The sequence below is a fragment of the Rhagoletis zephyria genome, unplaced genomic scaffold (genome assembly GCF_001687245.7).
Source record: "Rhagoletis zephyria isolate East Lansing unplaced genomic scaffold, Rhagoletis_zephyria_1.1 Rzeph_scaffold_05847, whole genome shotgun sequence".
NCBI lineage: Eukaryota > Metazoa > Arthropoda > Insecta > Diptera > Tephritidae > Rhagoletis > Rhagoletis zephyria.
The window spans coordinates 30905-39482 of NW_016162930.1; positions in this window are offsets into that span (position 1 = coordinate 30905).

The following is an 8578-nucleotide window of genomic DNA, read 5'->3' on the forward strand; positions in this document are numbered from 1 at the left end:
TAATTTATTCTGTAACTTCTTAATCCCAATCAATTTTTCCCTTGCATAGTTTTTGTAATAGCATTTTGGCTTTGGCAGTAACTGGGCTCAATAAGCCTAGGGGATCAAATAGTCTTGCTATATCAGAAAGTATTTGATGTTTCGTGATCTCGAATTTCGGTTCCCAGTTTGAGCTTTTATACCTTTAGAGTCGTCGGAAATATCCAATTTCATTTCCCGATATTTTTCTGGAATTTGTTTTAATAAACTATGGTGATTGCCACACCACTTCCTTAAATTAGATCCGTACGACTTTAGGATATTTATAATTGCTGCTATGTACATATTTCGCAATTCAATTAAGCTGTTACAGCCGGTTATCATATCATCCATATAAAAATCATATCGAATACACAATGAAGCTGCAGAATATTTAAATTTATTCTCTTCGGCTGCCGTTTGGAAACATTTCACTGTTAAAAATGGAGCGAACTGTGTTTCATAAGTAACAGTTTTGAGTCTGTACGTCTTCAAAGATTCCGAAGGATTCCGTCTCCAGTATATCAATTGAAAGTCTTGATGCTGCTCGTTTACCCAAATTTGCCCAAAATTTTTTTCTATATCTGCTGATATTACAAATTTGTGTTTTCTAAATCTGATTAAGATAACAAACAAATCGTCTTGCAGTCTAGGTCCTGTATGTAAAAGGTTATTTAAAGATGCATTTTTGACGTTTTCACAGATGCATCACAGACATCTCTTAGTTTGGTAGAGCAACTTTCTGTTTTCAACACATGATGATGCGGTAAGTAACATTTGCGTTTAAATATACTTGAGTCTTCTATAAGTTCCAAATGATTTAATTCAATGGACTCTCTCACAAACTCATTTTATTTAGAATTTATTTCAATATTATTTTCCAATCTTTTCTCAATGGCCAAAAACCTGCGCTTAGCTGTAATATCTGAGTTTCCCAATTCTCCAACATTTCTTTTAAACGGAAGATTTACACCAAATTTACCATCAACTTTTTTATGGTGGTTTTACTAAAAATATTTTGACATTCTTCTTCTTTTGTAAGTTTCCTATGTTTTTCAATATCTCCTTCTATTTCCCAAACTTTTTTCACTTGATCTACTACTACCTGATCTTCTACTGCTTTTTCTGAAAAACACGTCACCTTACAAATATATGTTGCGCTTTCAATCATAGCTGCGCCTGTTATAATCCAGCCTAATTTAGTTTTTTATGCTTTGAAATTGCTTTCCTGAAGATCAATTATTTCTGCATCTTGGTATATTTCGAAAAATAGATCTGAACCTATTAAAAGATAAATTTTATTTGGATTATCAAACTTTGGATCCGCCAAATTTAAAAAAATACGGTGAATTTTTTACCACTACCTTTTGAGTTGGAAGATTTGAAACAATTTATTGTCCCACTAAGACATCTAAATTGGTTTCAAATTTAGAGCATCTTGAGTTTAGTTTAATATTAACCCTTTTGTTAAATGCAGATTTGGTTTTTGCAACTCCTTCTAATGTAGTTATTTCCGTTCTTCTGCCTGATAGATTTAATTTTTTCAAGAATGATTTTGGCATGAGATTCACTTCAGAATCACTGTCTAGCAATGCTCTTCCGTTTATCCAATTACCTTTATAATCTTGTATATGCACAACTGCTGTAGCTAACAAAGTACATTTGTCTGAATTCTTATTAACATCAGATATCATAGTATTTTTAGTCATTTTATAATTTTCCGTATTAGCATTATTCACTTTGTGTAGAACCGTACTATGACTTCCATTGCATGTACGGCAGTTATACCCATTGCATTTTTTGTAGGACTGCCCACTTTTGAGGAACTTCGAACATAAATTATTTTTATTTACCTTCACCCACTTTTCTTTGAGAGTAAGGCTTATAAAATTCCAACATTGGTAGAGGAAATGCCCGTTTTTACATCCCACGCTGCATTTGGCTTCATTTGTTCCTCTCAATGTTTTGTTGTTATCATCCCTATTGATGATCCATCATTTTTGGACAGTTTTTGTATTGCACTCAGAAAAGGGTTTAGTTATAATTACAAAGATTTGGTTATAGTGACCAAGTGACAAAGTTGGATATGGCGAAATAAATATCTAGTTCACGAAAGTCTGCAATTTACTTGAGACTTCTAGTTGGGAATGTATATTTGTTAATAATTACAAGACGACTACCTTGAGTTGAATAAAATCATTGTTGAGCAAATATAAACAATGCTTTGGTTGATACAAATTTTCAATTAATTTTGTGAACTTGCTGTAGACTTGAATCAGCTAACCGTTTATTATTGGAAAAAAAGTTTCAGTTTGACACAAATAAAAATTTACTCGATGGTTGTTGTGTTTACTTTCTTCTTTTATTTGCATATATTAAGCATAAAAAATGCGTACATATTTACATAAATAGTTACTAGTGTAAATAATACATATGTATATGTCGGTAAGAATTTCCTAAAACGAAACGATGAAACAGGAACAGTCGTGCGAAAACCCAGGTCAATATCTGCTGGAAGTGCTGGTTTAAGTATACTGCTTTGCTTTTACCTTGGCTAAATAGATACTTTCAAATTATAATTCACATCCTTACTAATATTATAAATCCGAGAGTGAGTTTGTTTGCTTGCTACGCTTTCCGCTTTAACTATTCAACCGATCATCATGAAATTTTGTATACTCCTGGCATTTAGCCCAACTTAAAATATAGGATACATTTAATTTCGATTAGACAAGGCACCTCCCATACAAACGGAATTTTTCATACTGCATTTCTCAGGAAATGAATAGAGATGAATACATACAAAAAACGGAACAGCTTATCAAAGAAACTAGATGTAAGAAGTTAGCAAAGGATCCCACTGAGGAATACCAGGCCACAATAAAAGAGACCATAAAGAAAGCTACAAAAATAATAAAGCCGAACCAAATACATACATTGACAATCATGAATCCATCAGCTCATCCGATGAATGCACTACCTAAAATCCACAAACTAGGCACACCCATGAGACCAATCATAAACCACAGATCGGCCCCAAGCTATAAACTATCAAAACACTTAAAAACTATACTAAAGGACAACCTTGGATTGCCCAATAAGTACACAATATCTAATACAACGGAATTGATTGAAAAAATAAAAGACTCAGCGATCACGATGGATACTAAACTGGTATCATTCGACATAAAAGATTTATACCCATCGATACCAATAACGGAAACAATAGATATCGTATTCAAAATACTGATTGAAAAAACAGGAAACAGAGAAATCGCCGTAGAGATAACTAATACACTCAGAACGACGTTGCATCAAAATTACTTCAAATTTAACAACAACATATACATGCAAACAAACGGGCTAGGCATGGGCAACCCCACATCGGCGATCCTTATGGAGGTATTCATGCAGAATTTGGAAGAAAGGTACGTGGAGTATCTTACATCACAACTAGGGGCGACGTTCTACGCCAAATACGTAGATGACATCATATGTCTTATAAAAAAGAAAAATGAAGGACAGATATTGGAATACCTCAACAAACAGCACATCAATATAAAATTCACAAAGGAACAAGAAATGCAAGGAAAGCTAAATTACTTAGATCTGACGATAAAAATAAATAAAAGCACCAGCAGTCTGCAATATGAAATTTTTAGAAAGCCCACAGCCACAGATACAATAATACATAATACATCGAACCATCCTCATCAGCATAAAAAAACCGCCTTTAGACAGATGATCAATAGAATTGAGCGAATACCACTAACAAAAGAAGGATACAACAAAGAACTGAACGCAATATATGCCATAGCGGCTAATAACGGATACAAAAGAGATCTGGTAGAAGAAATCCGAAGGGAGCACAAAAACAAAAAGCCAAACAAAGAAGAAAACAATGACAAAAATTGGGCGGTATTAACCTATACTGGAAAGTCAACGTACAAACTTGCAAAGCTGTTCCAGAAACACAACCTTCGCACATCATTCAGAACAAATAACAACGTGGGACGGATACTACGGAACACCACAAATCAAGAAGATCCATTGGATAAACAAGGAGTCTATAAACTAACTTGCAAATGCCAGCATAGTTACATAGGTCAAACAGGACGTAAAATAAAAACAAGATTCCGCGAGCATATAACAGACTATAACAAAAAGACACAGAAACCGAGCGCAATACCAGAGTCAAATTTTGCTAACCACATGTTTAACAACAAATGTTCACCAAAGCAAATAAGAAAGGCAGCGAAACTACTGCATGTACAACATAAAGGCCAACGACTAAACGTCCTAGAAAATATGGAAATATACAAACTAAAAACCTTCGACGGCAAAATAATAAACGAACAAACAAATACCGCATCGGATGTTATATTCGAACCCTTAAAATTGATTTACGAAAAAAAGAAAAATGACAACAAAACAACTGGCATGGACACTCCGAACACACCAAAAAGCACCACCAGGGCAAAAATCACTGACTTTTACCTACCTGCAGGCAAAAACCATACAGCGACAACATAATGGATGTTAATATCGAAACAGGGAAGATGAACCTATTACCTGCTTCAAAAAAAATGGGCACCATGGCATATCTAGTAATTAATCATCGACGAAAATCACATTACCTAAGATAAATGAACATAAATTAGGGACAAATCTCGAAACGAACGAAAAATGACACTGAAGATGGCACAACGCCGAAACCGGTTTGACGGAAATTCCTTCCAAAATAAATCATAATTTATAAACTTCCTATTGAACTTCATTTGCCTAGTTATCAATTTTGTGAACCTGGAACGAAACTACGGAAACTTTTAGTAAGAGGAGATCGAGGGATTAATCTACTAGACACTGCTTGTAGAGAACATGATATATCATATTTATATAATAAAGATTTAGATAACCGACATATTGCTGATAAAAAATTAATTGAGAAGGCTTGGGAAAGAGTTAAACCGAAGGATAGCAATCTTAATGAGAAAACAAATGCTTGGTTAGTTACAAATATAATGAAGACAAAAACGAAATTCGGTATGGGGAACATTTATAGTAAAACTAAGAAAGTGGGAGGAAAAACTGGTTATCATCTCTTCAAACATGCTTTAAAAAGTGCTAAACAAAATTTAAAGAAAAGTGATAACTTAAAAGATGCAATTAAAATTTAACGAAAGGTTGTAAATAATATTTTTAGAGGAAAAAAATCTATAATAAAAGCACCACGTGTAATACCATTACCTAAATCTGGAGGATTTCTCCCATTAGCGCTTTTATTCGTAGCATTAGGAGCACTTGGAAGTCTATCTGGCGGTACAGCAGGAATTATTAAAACAATCAATGCTATAAAAACTGGAAAGGTGCAGTTATTGGAGGCGAAACGTCATAATAATACAATGGAAGCTATTTCAATGGGAAAAGGAATGTTTTTGAAGGGATTCGGATTGTATTTAAAACCATACCAAAAAAATTCTTAATGAAGCTACCCAGAAGACCTCTTACCGATGTAGACTTAAAGAAGTATTCAAAATTTATTCCAAATTTTAGAGGGGTATTCATGTGTGACACTTTACCCCGTAAACCATTTAAGAGAGAATGTGGAATAATAAATTTGGATAGTTCAAATACTGGAAAACGATAACGAGATTGATTATTTCGATAGCTTTTTAACTTATACTCGTAAACAATTAATAGAGTATTTAGGAAAAAACATTAAATATAACTATAATAAGCAGCAAAGCTATAATTCATATAACTGCGGACATTTATGTTTAAAATTCTTCTTATCAAAAATAATTAAGTAACTACAAAACTTTCTTTTATTTCAAATTAAATTTTATTCGTTCTCATCATCAGCATCATCAGACCTTTCCATTCATATACATATATATTCAGGGGCGCACCCAGGAATATATTTTAGGGGGGGTTTTATATTTCTGAAGATATGTCACCGGAAAATACTGAAAATTTTCCTCAGATAATACGCTCTTTAAAATATATTTATGCAAGCTTTATGTACAGTATGTAATAAATAAATAAACGTTTTAAAATTCATAAACTGTACTTTATTTACATAAGTTTAACAGAACTCAACACTAGAGATCCGATGATTGGATCATGAAGAAATTAACGGTACCCCTAAATTTGAATATAAGAATTGAAGCCCGTTGTGTTCTTTCCTTAAAAACTACTTGTTTAATAAAAAGTGCTATATACTCAAGATGAGCTCAACTTTCAAAAATACCTAAGAAAAAATTTTAAATAAGACTCAGTAAAAATAAATTTATTGATTCCATGAATTTTTGCACTTTTATGTTCCTTTTTTCGATTTCTGGTTTCTGGCTTTCGATAGAGATGGTGATTTTTCACGATTTCTAATTTCTTTTAATATTTCGAATACCGAAAAAATTAACTGAACCCTCAAGAAAAACCAAAAATTCATATAAAACGACGGACGAGAAATGAAAAGAAATTTTCTTCTACCAAAATTTCTTAAATCAGTTTGCAGCTCTCAAGAAAAAAATGCTCGTATATTCATTTCCTCATGAAAATTTACAGCAAAAGCAAAGCGCTTTTTCAAGCAACAGAAATTATAATAAATATTTCTATAATTTCCTTGAGAGCTGGATTCTTAGCTTTAAGATACAGTTTGTATTTGAGGTTATTAGCTTTAGGGGAGGTTTGAACCCCAAAACCCACCCCTTGTGTGCGCTAATGTATATATTTCATATTAAATACTTAACAATTACCTATGTGAGCATTCTTAATACACTTTTATAGCGGTGGAGCATCCGTATTTCTAACGTATAATTTCTAACGCATATTTCTAACTGTAGAGCATATATATATATATCTGTCGTATATAAACATACTTAGTATTAATTTCTGACGTTGGAGCATATATGGATTATGGAAAAATTATTAACTATAACTTGATTATATCAACAGCAAAGCTATAATTCATCTAACTGCGGACATTTATGTTTAAAATTCTTATTATCAAAATAAATAAGTAATTATAATTTATTTCATTTTAAATTAAATTTTATTTGTTATCATCAACACATCAGACCTTTCCATTCATATATATGTATATATATATAAATATATATGTATATTAAATATTTGATAATTACCTATGTGAACATTATTAATACACTGTTCTAGGGGTGGAGCATCTATATATGTATATACATATGAACGTATGTACGTTTGTATATGGATAATATTAAGAAAACTTATTTCTTCATTAAATATCTAATAATAAATAAAAATAAATAAGTAATTATAAAACTTTCTTTTATTCCAAATTAAAATTTTATTTGTTCTCATCATCAACATCAACAGGCCTTTCCATTCATATACACATACATATTAAATACTTAGCAATTAACTATGTGAACATTATTAACACACTTTTCTAGGGGTGGAGCATCTATATATGTATATACATATGTACGTATGTACGTTTGCATATGGATGTATGTACGAGAATACGTTTGTATTATGTATACCAACCCTGCAAAAATTGGGACTAGGTTAAATACTAGTACGGGACCACAATACCTTGTAACCAACACTAGTAACGAAAATGGTCCAAGTATATGGAGAAAATATGGTAACATTAACATTGCGATGTCATTGGACCTGACCACCTCTGGTCCAACGCTGCAAACATGGGACCACTGCAGGTCCACCCCTGCATAACATGGGACCACCTAGACAACTACTCCTTTTGGATCATGGCACATTCGGCAGCCGAATCATGTTGCCGATGGGGCACGAATAGGTGGATCTCAACACATATATCGGTTTTTTACGTTTGAAGTGGTCCAGGTAAGCATAACAAGTTACTAGTATGCAACCTGGCCCTTTTGCACATACTTTAAAACTACGACCCAGTGGACCACCTGGTCCTCAAATTTTTGCAGGGAATACACTTTACCAATTTTCGATATATAAACCACCTTGTATCGGATTTCTCGGACATCCATCAGCGGTACACCCTGTGATCGATTCCGGTTCTGGACTCGGATTTGCATCGGCGACATCTTGCGGCTTTTATCTGGGTTCTGAACTTGGATTTCGATCGGCGACATCTATCGGCGGAGCAGCAAAGCTTGCACCGATTAAGCAACCAGAGCAACATGGCGTATGGGTGATGTTTATCTGGTGATTTTTTTTATTTGATGATTAGTAATATTTAATGATGAGGTCCACTATTGGAATGAATTATAATGTGATCTTAGATGTATTAAGCATATGCTCACTGGTTAGGGAACAAAAAAAAAATTATTGCAAATATTCATTTTTTAGAAGGCAAAACTTAGTTACTAACTAATTAATATATGTATTTAAAACTAATTTATCAAACTAATATAAACTGTGTTCTAATAAACTGATATTTGGGAACCTACCTACGAAATTTCAACGAAATCCGACCAGATTTGATGAAAATATACCAATTTTTTTTATGAAGATGCATTTAAAACCTGCTGTTTCCGGATTCTTCCCTATTATTTTCAAGAATCCGAACGTTCCCAGTCGAAATTCA